The sequence below is a fragment of the Cetorhinus maximus genome, chromosome 7, assembly GCF_964194155.1.
Source record: "Cetorhinus maximus chromosome 7, sCetMax3.hap1.1, whole genome shotgun sequence".
NCBI lineage: Eukaryota > Metazoa > Chordata > Chondrichthyes > Lamniformes > Cetorhinidae > Cetorhinus > Cetorhinus maximus.
This window is the reverse complement of record NC_135885.1, coordinates 64,748,545-64,763,221: the sequence shown is the minus strand read 5'-3', so window position 1 is coordinate 64,763,221 and position 14,677 is coordinate 64,748,545. Positions and strand designations below refer to the sequence as shown.

Sequence of the window (14,677 nt, the reverse complement as noted above, 5' to 3'; positions counted from 1 at the left end):
AATCAAGAACTGGATTTTAAGGAGGGCCTTGGAGGAGAGGGCAGGAAACAGTTTACAGAGCACATGATCTAGGAGGCTGAATCTTACAATGATGAGTTGAAGCGGTGGTCGAAAGCTTGCTCAATAAGTATGATTCAAGAAGGCTTTTGAAACTGTAATGAGAAATAGGTGTTAAACCTTTGTTAGGGATTCCAGAAGGAAGACCAAGGTGACTGAAGGTTCTGTAACCGATGATTAAATAGTGAGGGAGGGTGAAATAGACAGAACTTGTGTGACCCCCCTTCCAGTCCATAATCAGGATGATTGTGTATATTTCCTTAGCCTCAGTGATTTTTCCTAATTTAAAATCAATTAAAGCAGCAGGCTTTTTGGTGATTTTAAAAATAAAGGAGGTTATTTATTATCACACACTTGCCCCTGATGTTTGAAACACAGTGTCAAATACTTATCACACTCCCACTATCGCATACACAAAGATTAGATACAGATGAAGTGAAGGCTGTAATTATAAAAATTGAATTTATAACTCAGTCTTTATGTTGATGCAGGCCTGATGTTGTCTAAGCTGAATTAATACTTTAGTTGGAATGAAAATCTTTTAGAAACAAAGGATTCTCATGAAGCTGCAAAGCCTCCTGTAGACAAATAGCCAGGAGATTGGTTCTCAAGTGGACCTGGAAGCTGGAACAAGCATAGAAGACTTTGAGCTATGATGGTTCAGTTGTCAGATGTTTCTAGTGTTGCAGATGTTTTTACCCTACCAGATTTGCTTTGTTCAGGTTGTATCATACTGTAGTCCTGAAAGTTAGTTTCAATCACATGACTGCAGGTTAACACTTCTGGTGTCCAGCCCACCACGATACAATGGCAGTTGACAGTGGTCATTCATTCTTGTTCCTGCCTCAACCTGAGCTCAGATTTGTTCAAATATGTCACTTGGATCAGCCTGCTGATCCATATTCCTCAAACATTGTTTTATCCTTAAACAGCAAGATGTTTAAACTTCACAGGTGGCTATGAAGCACCCTTATTCAGGGTTATCTTTGACTAAATATTGACCACAGAATCTGATACTGTCCACAGTTTAAATGCTCATAGTCACACAAGTTGCAGCTATCTGAACAGGTTTTGTAGCCATTTTCACAAAGTATGATCTTACAGTCTGCAATATCCTCATGATTGTACTGAGCATGACAGAGGGGAATGTACACAATGTGTGAGCCAGGCATCTGAGCAGTGCAGTGGAGATAGGGTGACCAAATGATTTCAATTATGATTTTACATTTAATATTTCAAGAAACAAAGAATCAGTGTACATTTAATGGGTGGCTATGATAGGTATGACAGATATAAAGGGGATCAAAGGTTGGATAAATGTTTCAGCAGTAAAGGACTGAGTTGGAAATGAAGGCAGACAATGGTATTCAACTCTAAATAAATAATCTTGGTGGTGGGTTGAACAGGGCAGCAGGATCTTGCACAGCTGGCTTCAAGTAACCAAGTGGGAAGGTGAAAACATTGGCCATGGAGGGGAATTTATGGCTGTAAATGAAGGGTTCACTCTTCCACATGTTAGGGAAAGTTGTTCACTCAATTTGATAGGATAGGAATATGTGGAGGAGGCTAAGACATGGAAAGAAGTGTTGGAACAGTAGAGCAGGGTGTCAACTGCTTGCAGATTGAATTTGACCCTGTGACTATGGATCATATTGGAGTATGTTGATGAATAAGAGGAGGGGCCAAGGAGAGCAAGTTGGAGGACTTGATGTGATAGTGTAGCTGGAAAGAGAAGCCATTGCTGGAGAGATGTTGCATGTAGAGGTTGAAGCAAGTAAAGCCAGTAACATGGATAAAAGCAAGATACTGGAAATCTGAAATAAAAGCAGAAGGTACTGGAAACATTCAGCAGGTCAGGCAATATCTGTGCAGAGAGAAAGAGTGTGATTCAGGCCTGTGACCATTTGCCAGTACTATGGAGCTAGATGGTGGAAGAGGGATAACAGGGGAGGATAGGATTGTGCACCATATCAAACATAAAGGAATTGAGGAGGATAAAGAAGGATAATGCAGCACTGTCACTGGAGCAGAAGATATTGTTTGTGACTTGGGGTACTTCATCAGTCTTGGTACTTTGAGCAAGGCTGAAACTACATGGTGGACTTGAATAGAGATTTGAGAGAAGTGGATACTCTGAAGTAGTGATTTATTCAAGAACTTTAGAGAGGGAAGGGAGGCTAGAAATGGGCAGGAGTTGGAGTGTATAAATGGGTCAAGATCTTTTTTAGGCAGGGACTTGATATGTTTTTAATAGAGGGCTAGTGTCTAGGGAAAGGAACTCTTTGCATCAGTTAACTAGCATGGGGACTAGGAGATAAGTTGATTGCAGGAGGTTCAAGGGACTAGAAAGTGAGCAACATGGAAAAAATGAGTGAAGAGAACGCTTGAGGTAAATGAAAGCGAAACTAATAGAACGAGGACACCAACAAGATTGAAAATAAATAAGGCAAGATGGCTTATTGTAGAGAAATCGTGATCTGGTGATGCGTGGCTTAGGTTTTAGAAGGCTAAAATTGAGTGGGGTGAGCAGTTACAAAGTGTGGGGAAAGAATGACTGAGTAACAAGGCTTAATAAGAACTGAGAGGAAGGAGAAAATGTCTGTAGGTCAGTGTACTTGAAACTTAGAAGAATCAAGGGAGAAGATTAGAGAAGCACTTGAAGCAACAATATTTATCTAAAACGGAGAATGACAAGGAAGAGTGTAGCGAAGAAATTGGAAGATGGAGGCTTGAATTGAAAACAGTTATGTGTTGGGCAACCTTGTTTTGGGATTTTCTCTAGGACCGTCGGAATCTTCCCAGATTTGTGAGCAGTCTTGGACATTATGAAGAATTGAGAGTTCTTGAGTGGAAAAGTGTTTGACACAAAAAAACTAAATTTCTGGAAGGCAGCTTCCATGGTGGCCTGATGCTTGGATGGCTCAGAAAAATTGTCTGTCTGCCCTCTCTGAATATATTCTACATATAAAACTTTTAGATGGAAGTGCTTGTGTGGAAAAGGCTAGGAGTATAATTATTCAAATGAAATTAAGCATCTTCACACTACTTTTTGCTTAGTGTCCAGTTTTGAAAATTCTTTTCAAGGGATGTGAATGTCACTGGCTAGACCAACATTTTCATTCCCATCCCTAATTGCACTTGAGAAGGTGGTAGTGAGCTATCACCTTGAACTGCTGCAGTCCATGTGGTGTAGGTACACCCACAGTGCTGTTAAGAAGTTCCAGGATTTTGACCCAGCGACAGCGAAGGAGCAGCGATATTTTTCTAAACCAGGATGATGCATGTCTTGAAAGGGAACTTACAGGTGGTGGTGTTTCCATGCATCTGCTGCCCTTATCTTTCTAGGTTATAGAGGTCGCAGGTAAGCAAGGTGCTGTCAAAGGAACCTTAGTGAGTTGCTGCAGTACATCTTGTAAATGGTGCACCCTACTGCCATTGTGTCGTTGGTGGAGGGAGTGGATGTTGAAGGTGGTGGATGGAGTGCCAGTCAAATGGGCTGCCTTGCCCTGCATGATGTTGAGCTTAGAGTGTTGATGGAGCTGCACTCATCCAGGCATGTAGAGTATTCCATCACACTCCTGACTTGTGCCTTGTAGATGGTGGACAGGCTTTGGGGAGTCAGGAGGTAAAGTTGCACTCCCAACCTCTGACCTGCTCTTGTAGCCACAGTATTTATGTGGCTGGTCCAGTTCATTTTCTGGTCAATGGTAACCCCCAGGATGTTGATAGTGGGGGATTCGGTGATGGCCATGCCATTGAATGTCATGGGGAAATGGTTATTCTTTTCCTTATGCCTCGGTGAAGTGACTTGGGAAGTTGTTTTTTGCTTTAAAGGCTCTTTATGAAGTTAATGTTTTCCAGGTGATTATGGACTGAATTTTTTTCTTGTATGTAAGACTTTTATTGATGCACCCTTAAGGTCTCTTACACTATGAGCTAAATTTTAGAACGCTGTGGTTCGAAGTTGGGGGCGGGGGCAGCCCACCCATGATCCTGATGGTTGGCCTGCAGCATTTAACACTGGGAGCAATGTTAATTGCTTTAAGGTGAGACTCTGGTCCCTTTTCTCAGGAGGAAGTCTCCTTGGGGAGCTGCTGGGAGTGGTGGCTTCTGCTGGGACTTCGCATTCCCACCACACCAGGGAGCCCAGGTAAGTCCAGGGTCGGTGGTTTCAGTAAGTGGGTGAGGAGGGGGGGAGGGTGGGGGGGCAGGTTCTAGAGGCCGGGAGAAGGGTTAAATGGGGCGAATGACCTGTGGTGGGAGGATGCTTCCGATGGGCCAAGAGGGCCCGCAAAGCAGGTTTCCCCACTTTGCCTAACATCAACCCACAAAGCTAAAGTGTTGGGCTTCCCACATGACGTGAGCCTTCCCGTCTCCCAACATGGATAAAACATTGAGTGTGTGGGTTGAGGCCCTTAAGTGGCAATTAATTGGCCATTTAAGGGCTGCAATAGGCCCAAGTGTGGGCAAGCCGCCTGAGACCTCACCCATTCCCTGTAACATGTTAAACAGGTCTGGGGTGGGGCAGGTAGACAGTGGGAAGGCCACCCGCTAGATGTTGCTTGCACCCCCTGCCTTCAAATCTACCAGCAGGGGAGTGTAAAATCTAGCCTTATATTCTCCTCTTCCTTTCAAAGTTGAAAATCCCAAATTGAAGTTCCATTTCCACTTAGAGCTTAGTTCGTTTGGTTTTTGTTGATATTGTAAAATGTGGTGACTAAAGTGATGTGAACTCCTAGGGTATCTGTTAAGGGTCAGAATACTTCACAAGATGCCATGGGAGGCATCAAAAGTGCACTTTGTATTTAATTGTTATGTGTAAAGTAATTATTAAAAATGTAGATACAGCAGAAGTAGTATATACAAGGAAATTCTTTCAAACTGTAATACTAAACTTGATCTGTTCTATTCTATTTCATTATCAAAATGTTAAGAAAATTGTACATTTGCTTTTTGTTTTTACCAGTTATTTTGTTGAGATCAAAAGTTGACTATTAAAGCACAATTTGCAAAGCATTTCACTCTTAAGGCTATTTGCATTCACATTGCCTGTACTCTAGATCAAAATGTTGAAGTGCATCTTTTGTGACATTCCCATGCAAATAAAATATACAGTGTGGTATAAGATTTGAAAAGCTTGCGGTGTGTTTATTTTTCTGAAATATATTTACAAATTTTTTTTTAATGAAAAAAAAAGTTGCTTGATGAGAGACAATCCTGAATGTTTTTGAAATTATTTATTAATTTTGATGGAAATAATTTTTGAAGATGCCAATGATATAAATATTAAGCTATTAAGTGGTATTGATAGTACAAATAATTAAAATTGTTTCAACAACTGAAATTCTCTAGATGTTTCTTATAATAAACCATACTGGTTTGGCCCTAGTGGGCCCTAATAAGTACAAACAGCTCAGTTTGTTTTCACAGGGTATCTGATTGCTCAAACTACAAAAGTAAATATTACCCAGTGTCCAGATAGTCTTTCTTTTGAAAAGGTGACATTTGTGCTGATGCCAAATTAGCCTGCTGCCAATTTTACATTGGGTGTAATGGTCTAGCAACCTGGTTAAAATAAAACCATAGTTTACTTCCTTTGGAATGATGTCATATTCTTGAGGACAAATCAACATTTTTAGAACTGGCCAGTGAATGAAAAAATTAGGAGGAATAGGAGGAAAAAATTGTCGCCTGTCCAACATTAGTCATTATAAATATCATGAAAACTGCACTTCTAAAACCATGTTTTGATTACTGAAGGAAAATACACTCCAACAAAATTTGTATTGTTTTGTTTCTAATGCATCAAATCACAACATTTTAGACTGGAAACACTGGAATTATACAATGTTAGAAATAGTTTATATGAATATAATGCATTATCTTAGCTAGATCTTTACTTCAGTATTGATGCTGCCACATTTTTGGCATTTTCATAATGTAGTTTATGTCTATGTATGCATGCTACCATAAACGTAGATGAGTTTTTTATTCATTCATGGGATGTGAGCATTGCTAGCAAAGCCAGCGTTTGTTCGCCACCCTAATTGCCCTTGAGAAGGTGTTGATGAGCTGCTACCTTGAACTGTTGTAGTTCATGTGAAGGTACTCTGCTGTTTAAAATAGATACCAACCAACGTTTGCTATTGCAGGTCTTTCTAGGTTCTTCTGACTGCAGGGTTCCATCAGAAAATCTAAAGCACACTGAGATATCTTAACTTATGTTAAGAAATTGATAGTGGTATCAATTCAATTACTTAAAAAATATTAGAATCTTCACTATAGTGCTTTAACAAATTTTTTGTGTGCCGGTGCTGATTTGTTCAGGAAATCTCCATTTGTTATGGTTGTAAATTAGCGTTTTGATTGTAATGTAGTATTGTGTCTTCAAAAGTATTCAAATATCATAAACTCCTTTCCTCTCACAAGGTTATTAAAAAGTGTGTTAGCAAATAAATGACCCACAGTAGAGCAAAGCTTAATTGAGATACATCGACAAATGTACGCTTTACAGAAGTTTTTTTGTTTACTTGGAGTTGGAAAGACCTCAAGTGGACTTGTGTGGGCCCTTTGGATTCTTAAAGTAATTATGGCACAGTTTTCAGAAAATTTACAAGTATTTTCTTTTTGGTTTCAATGTATTTGCACAATTTAAAAAAAATAAATGCACATTTGTTATAAATTACAGGCTGCCCTTTTGTAAAACTTAAGGCCTTCAGTGCTTATCCTTTAAATGGTTTTTGCTACCATTCTTGCAAGTCACTCTTTTGAAGTTGTGTAGTGTATTTATCACAAATTATATAACAGCAAAGAATTTGTAATGTGCAATTTTGAAATGTACAATGAAGGAGAAACATGAGGATTTTGAGCAAATGCATACGAGTGGATCAAATTGCTAGAGAGGGAAAACCCAGCTCTCCCATTCACTTGGTGAGTGATTCCTTACTCCTGTGGCACAAAATAGCCTCCTGAAAAAAGATTCAAGGTCAACTTAGGAAAGGAAATCTGGCAAATTCCCCCTGCGTGATCAAATCTAACCCAGGAGATCAAATTTGCCATAAGTTATATTATTTCATATTTGTATGGTTGGTTCCTGACTGAGTAGACATGACATCAGTAAAGTACATAGTGAATCAACAGTAATGCACAGATTGGTAATTTGTTCCAGAGTTCTCAGGAACTGCTTAACATTTAATCGATTTTACCCCCTTTGTAATTTGTATGTGCAATTCCTGGTCCTCCCCAACCGATCTAATTGAGATTATGAGTAAGCATATCACACTGTGGCGAGTAACTCACCACCTGACTCCCCAAAGCCTGTCCACCATCTGCAAGGCACAAGTCAGGAATTTCATGGAGTACTCTTCGCTTGCCTGGATGAGTGCAGCTCCAACAACACATAAGCTCGAACCATCTAGGACAATGCAGCCGGCTTGCTTGGCACCCCATCCACCACCTTCAATATTCACTTCCCTCCACCACTGACGCACAATAGCAGTAGTGGTACAATCTACAAGATGCACTGCAGCAACTCACCAAGGCTCATTTGATAGCACCTCCCAAACTCATGACTTCCTGAGTCCAGAAGGAGAAGGGCAGCAGATGCATGGGAATACCGCATGCAAGTTTGCCCCTGAGCCATACACCATCCTGACTTGGAACTATGTTGCCATTCTTCCACTGTCGCTGGGTCAAAATCCTGGAACTCCCTTCCTAACAGCACTCTGGGTGTACCTACACCACTTGGACTGCAGTGGTTCAAGAAAGTGGCTCACCACCACCTTCTCGAGGGCAGTTAGGGATGGGCAGTAAAAATGCTGGTCTAGCCAGTGATGCCTACATCCCGTGAAATAATAATAAACTTCAGGATCACCCATCATGTGGCCGACTGAAAAGGGACACAGTATTCTAAATGAGACATAACCAAGGCTTTGTGCAAGCACAAAATGGTATGTTTTATTACACAATGGATAGTGCTGTGAATGCAACTTTAGTTATAGTTTTGTGAAATTGATCATGACTCTGTTATGAGCTGTGCTATGGAGATCTTTTCTTTTCACCACATGAGGATGCTTTTGTTCTGGTAGGATGTTTGCCAAATGTGACCCCATTCCCCAGCAGCTCAAAATTTGTTTGCAGTTGTTAAGTCTCCTCCGCAGTTCTAAAATTTGTCCAGATCTCTATCTGCAAACTTGCAGATCATTCCCTCATCCCTTTACCTAGACCACAAATTTAGATTTAAAGAGCAAAGACCCTAACACTAATCCTGTGGGACACCACTGGTAAATGGTCTCCAAGCAGATCTGCAGCATTGATGACAATTTTCTGTATGTGGTATGGGTTAAAATCTTTCTTTATCCACTGTAGCAGCAGCTTTCTGCAAAATTCTATCATCCCTTTGTGAGGTATCGTATCAGAGACTTTCTCAAAAGCTGGTAAGACAATATCTGCTTACATCCTAACCTGGTGAATTCTTCAGAAGAGTAATTTTGTTGCACCTAGTTAAACTTCAAGTCTAAAGTTTGTGTCCAGTCAACAAACATAGCTTCTCAAATAGGATTAATTTATGGAGCTGTCTCTGATGATATTTACCCTTTGGAATTAAGGATTCTATCTAGAAGGCAATGGCTTTTTTTAAACCAACAATGTAACAATGATGGGCTGTCAGTTCAAATGTTGTTAAATCTTAACATTACAAACAATGAAACAATTTCTAGTGATTTATTTTCCCTACTCAACCTATCCCATCTATTTTTGGTTAGTTAGCCATCCTAGAAATCTAATTAGAATGTATTGCTTTTGCATTGATGGGCACTGATACTGAAACTTTGGAAAGGTATGGATTATTGAATTTTTTGTAGATATGATGAGGCATGGATCTTGTATAATTATGATAGAGTATAATAAATACTATTGAGGAGCCCATTTTAGCAGTGTAGAGTATGCCTTGTCATTTTGGTGTGCTATTGTTAATTTTTCATATTTTAAAATGTTTAGGAAGTGATTTCTGGTGAATAGGAGTAATCTGAAGTCCTACCCACTTAGAAAATTGAACAGTCACATGCTGTGGCAAGCAGTCCTGAAGAGTGATTTGGACGCCAGAGGTCTGGCTGCCAGAAACTGCCTTTTTGGTTTTGAACTGCTTTTATACTGGTACTGATGTTTGTTTAGCGCTTTTCCTGGAGTCTGCAATTGTGCTGTTGGGATAATGTGGGTAGATTTTAGTACTAGGATTTGGCTAGCAGATATTAGTTTCTTGGAACCCAAAGTAGTAACATATATCAAAGCACCCTTAAACTCTTGGTATAGACAAAACTATTTGAGTATGTGCAGAAGGCATTTATAAGTTTACCTGTTACTTGTATATAATTTTAGTTCATATTTATGATAATTCAATACTACTGTTATATATTAAGGATGTTCCAAATTGTGATATAGAGGAGTATCGATTGTGTGCAATAATGGGTGATGTTTACGTGGCTTATTTCATGCACTTGTATGTTTTTTCCATCGGTATTATAGAGAATATTTGAGACACCTAAATAAAAAGTATAGTGTGATAAGCTTCAGTTTATTGTCCTTGTTCTTCTGTCGCAGGTTTATGAATGAATAAATAAATGCCACAGTTAAAATATGTAAATCCCTGCCTTTAATAAAGGGCATAACTAATTACCTTTATTTGTCATCTGTTTATGGTTGAAGATTTAGAGTAAAAATTAAAGAATAGATTAAGAATTTATCCTTTTGCTTTTTAAAAATCAAATATCTAGAGAACAGCACTTACCTTTAGGTAGAACATTTTGGTAAAAGTATGTTTATATCAAAACTTTTATTTGGAACCTCTTCCAACCTTGAGTAATAAATAGTATAGTCTGTCTAGGAGATGCCCTTTATTGATGTGAATGATGCTTTTTTTTCAGTTAGGAATGTAGGAACAGGAGAAGGCCATTCAGCCTGTTGAGCCTGCTCTGCCATTCAACATGATCATGGCTGATCGAACACTTCAATGCCTTTTACCCACACTATCCCCATAACCCTTTGTTATTGTTAATCAGAAACACATCAATCTCCACCTTTAAACATACTCAATGACTGAGCGTCCACGGCCCACTGGGGTAGAGAATTCCAAAGATTCACAACCCTCTGAGTAAAGAAATTTCTTTTCATCTCGGTCCTAAGTGGCTTCCCCCTTATTTTGAAATTGTGTACCCTGGTTCTAGACTCTTACCTGCATCGACCCTGTCTATTCCTTTAAGTATTTTGTAGGTTTCAATGAGATCACATCTCATTCTTCAAAACTCTAGAGAATACAGGCCCATTTTCCCCAATCGTTCTTCATAAGATAGTCCTGCCATCCCTGGAACAAGTTCTCAGTGTCATAGTAACTAAAAGTGAAGTAGCCGCTAACACCACTTTGGGAAAACGCAGAATATGTGGAAACAGCTCGCATTTCCATAGTGCTTCTCAGATCCTCAGGCTAGCCCAAAATACTTCAGCCAATGAATTACACAATATAAAGGCACGGAGTAAAAATACCCCTTACGTTCTCAGCTACATCTTTGTTTCCTTATTTTAGTTCACTGTGTTTATAAGAGACTGCATTTATGTTCACTGTGACTATCTTGGTGCGAAAAAGTTGGAGTTCATCTATGCTTTGGCGTTTTGTACCAAATCGTATTTAAATTACCCTAAAAGCAATAATTTAATCTCCTGTCAATATGGCATTAAAATACATGGGGGTTCACAAGATAGCAATGTTGCATTGTTTTGTGATTGGGCAGTCTCTTTGTCAGTCAAATTCTAGAAACTCATGCATACAGGGATCTGGAGGCTGCTGCCCTGTTTAGTTTTTGAAGTTGATGTTGATATGTCTGCGTTTCCATGTGGTCTCCTGGTGTATGATAGGTGACCTGGTTAGAAAAATACTTTGAATAGTTGAATTTAACTTGCATTTAATTTGAATTGAATTATTGTGTCCTAAATTTTTTTTAAAAAAATTTCCATTATGTAGCAAACCATATTTTAAGGATAATTTCCAGGATAGCCAAATAAAATGTTGAGCAATATTTTATGATTTAGATTGGTTTGCTTTTTTATAATTCATAGCTGTTAACTGGCCATTTTTGCTACTTTTTGAAAACTGCATTCACTGTGTCAGGTGTGGCTTAGTTCATAGCACCCTCGCCTTTGAATCAGAGGGTTGTGGGTTCATTTCCCACTCCTGGAAACCAAGAACTGTGATTGTACTCAAAAGAGTTGCAATCTGTGACTGTTGATAACTTGAAAGAGTTTCCTACCGGCTATGGATCCAATCCTTGTTCTCAGTTGTGAGTTGTTAATTTATTAATTCAAAATTTGAGCCAATTGAATGCAAATAAACATTAACTATTTTATATTTGACAGTTATTATAGCCTATGTGTGATTCACAAAATATATGCCTCTTTTTATAAATTCTATTTGAGGCCCTAAAAGCCATTTTACTAAGTAAATGCAAGGTGAGACCAATCAGATTAATTGTTTAATTAGTGAGCTGCTTATATTCGAATATTCTTGTCAGCTTTAGGTTGGAGCTCATAAGCATTGGCACCAAAATGTGCCTTTTATGTGCAGAGAAACTTTATGCACATACTGGTATGTTCTGGCATCATGCTTTGTTATACTTTGAAAAGAAACCTAAAATGTTATATACTTCTGAGCTGGAATCTGAAAATGAAACATTTTAATTTACAATGTTGCTGATCACCTGGGGCTCTATTCAAAAAATGTATGTTTCGGTGCGAGGGGGCACGGATCCATTTTACTAGGAGAGTAATGCCTTGTGCATTATGTGGCCTGACAACAGTCATAGAATTGAAAAAACTGATTTATGTTGCATTTTTCACAACCACAGGATATCCTCAAGTGCTTCACAGGCTGCAAAGCACTTTGAAGCATAGTCATTGTTGTAATGTTGGCAAACATGGCAGCCAATTTTCTGTGGCAAGATTCCACAACAATGATGAGGTAAATCACCAAGTAATCTATTTTAGCTTTTGAGCGATAAATAACAAACGTTGGCCAGAACATGGGGTGACTCCTCTCATTTTCTTTCAAATTGTACCATTGGATTTTCTACTATGACCTGACTGGGCAAATAGGAGTTTGGTTTAATGCCTTTCCTGAAAGATGACACTCCTGACAGTTGCAGCCACTCCCTTAGTACTGAAGTGTCAGGTTAGATTGCATTCAAATCTCTAGAATGGTACCTGAACCCTCTGATCAGGTGAGAAAGCTACCATTGAACCAAGCCTAACACACCAAATGTAACATGAGCAATGCCAAAGGGAGCTAATAATATCATTAGAAATATCACTGTCACTGATGGTTACTACAATGAGTATTCTATATGATCAAGATTTGTTTTTTCTTAGCTTTTTCATGTTTAGCAGATAATTATAATGGATCAAACTGCAAGAGATGGCAAAGATAGTAGAGTTTATTTTACTGACTCTTCCAAAGCAATATTGGAGATTTTATATGCTGTAACCTTGTTTTGCAGTGATATTTCCAAAGCAGCTCTGTAGTAAAGTATATTTTCCTCATGTAAACTGAACAACTATCAGGCGCCTATTTATCCTGAGCGCGAGGAACACATGATAATCTTCATTATGTGGTCTGCTTAAAGTGCAATATGTTTGTAAACTGAAATATGTAAATTTTAATGAGAATTATTAAAAGAACAGAAGCTTTAATGTCATTATATAGTTGTATCATGCTACTCTGGAGGCCTTTATTTGGGCTTAAGCACTAGTCCTTTCCATGATCCTCACGAAAACTTATATTACATCCTTTTAGCGTGACTGGACTCAGGGCATTGGTTAAGGTTCTAAGTTCAAATTCAATGTAAAGATGGAATTCAGTAAATTCAATACTTGATCTAGTTGTGCACAGCATTTTGTGTGGATGAAATAAGACTTTTAAATTTATGTACCTGTCTTCCTCCTGCATATGAGAGATAAAACTTGCATTTATTTGGTGTCTTAGCACATGGGCTGACCAGGTGCAAGGGTGACATTTTGAATGTGATGACGTGCGTTAATTGAAAGAAATTTATGCTAATACACATGCAACAGCAAGTAAAGTTTAAGTCAGTTGATGTGCTATGTTCAAATAACAGAAACCTTATGCTTTGTTACAAGCAGTGTAATATTCTGTTCTTATGGAGGAGCTGCATTTAATATCGCCTATTCCCTTAAGGCGAATAATCTAATTGCCTGCGCTCAATTAGTTTGAATACTGTTTGGTAAGGAAAATATACAGATTGGAAGATTTGTTATTAGATGAGAGGAAACCAATTAAACTGTGAGCAATTGTACCCGTGGCTTTAAAGGAATAGGCCTTTTAAAAGCAGAACCACTTATAAAATATCTCATCTGCCTCTGAGAAAATGCCACAGGTGACCTGCAAGTACGAATGAATGTATCTATATCAATCCAGCTCAATATATTCTGCCGTTATCCCATTCGAGGTTATCATGAAGGATTTTCCATATCCCAAGATAGGGGAGGAAGGTGGCTTTGCTCATCTTTGTTCATCCATCTAGAATACCCTGATCTCCCTTGCAGCACTCAAATGGTCATTATGGATTTAAAGGCTTTTAGCTTAACTATTTAATCTGGGAGTCTATTCCAAATATTGATCTCCCTTTGTGTGAAGAACAACTTTCTGATAGCAATTCTAAATTTGCTCTTTGCTAGCTTAGAACCTGTGGTTGCTTATGATAGACTTTCAAATTAATTTGCATAAGATCACCTCTTACCCGTCTTTTCAAAGCTGGAAAAAAACAAATTTCTCGAATCTTTCATCACAAACTCTGACCTTTAACACTAGGGATCAGTCTTAGTGACTCCTTGTTGCATTACCTTCAATGCTTGAATGTTTTCCTTCTGCCTTGGTGACAGGAACTGGGCACCATATTCACTGTGTGGTCTGACCAGATTATTATGTAGCTTGATCATGATTACTTCTGGCTCATATTCTACTATTTTTGGCTATACGGCTGAACACTCCATTTGCTATATTACTTTGTTGCATAGCGCTGGTTGGGTATGTTTAGCATCTGGTTCATTAAAACTTTTATGCTCCTCTCAACTTCATCTATAGCTGTTTATGGTGTGCCCATGCTACCCTTATTTTCCTGCTTCTGTGTGCTGTACTTTACATTTCTTTGTATTTGCATGGTGCTTCCACAATAGTTGTAAACATAAGTGACTGCACCATTTTTCTATATGTATAGTTAAGCTGCATCAGTTTTCACTCATTTCAAATGTGATAAATGGGGGGAATTTAAAATATCCTGCACAATTTTTGATATATATCTGATTGTTTAATTATGCGTGGGAGAACTTATTGTAGCATAATTTCCTTCTAATTCCACCAGCAACTGAGCAAAAGAGGAATTTTCATAACATTGTTGGAACTTAGTCACAATTGAAACAACTGAGTGAAACCTCTCGCCTGGGGAGAAAAATTGTACCTAACCTCAATTAGCCACAATTTGAAGTATCCTCCTCCTCCTCAAGACAATAAAAATGACACGTTTGTTTTCAACAGAAGATACAGTCACAGTCCTAATTACGC

At 38.6% G+C, this 14,677-nt stretch overlaps 1 protein-coding gene across 13 annotated transcripts in view; it reads left to right on the top strand.

The window, feature by feature from the left end:
- LOC144682835 (mitogen-activated protein kinase kinase kinase kinase 4) overlaps window positions 1–14,677 on the top strand; it is a 337,463-nt gene that overhangs the window by 90,763 nt on the left and 232,023 nt on the right. For 2 of the 13 annotated variants that reach the window (XM_078545611.1, XM_078545612.1), the window contains exon 3: window positions 9,055–9,210. The exons of the other annotated variants lie outside the window; for them this stretch is intronic. The gene's annotated coding sequence lies outside the window, so the exon portion shown is untranslated. The remainder of the gene's footprint in view (window positions 1–9,054; window positions 9,211–14,677) is intronic. 13 annotated transcript variants of the gene reach the window in all.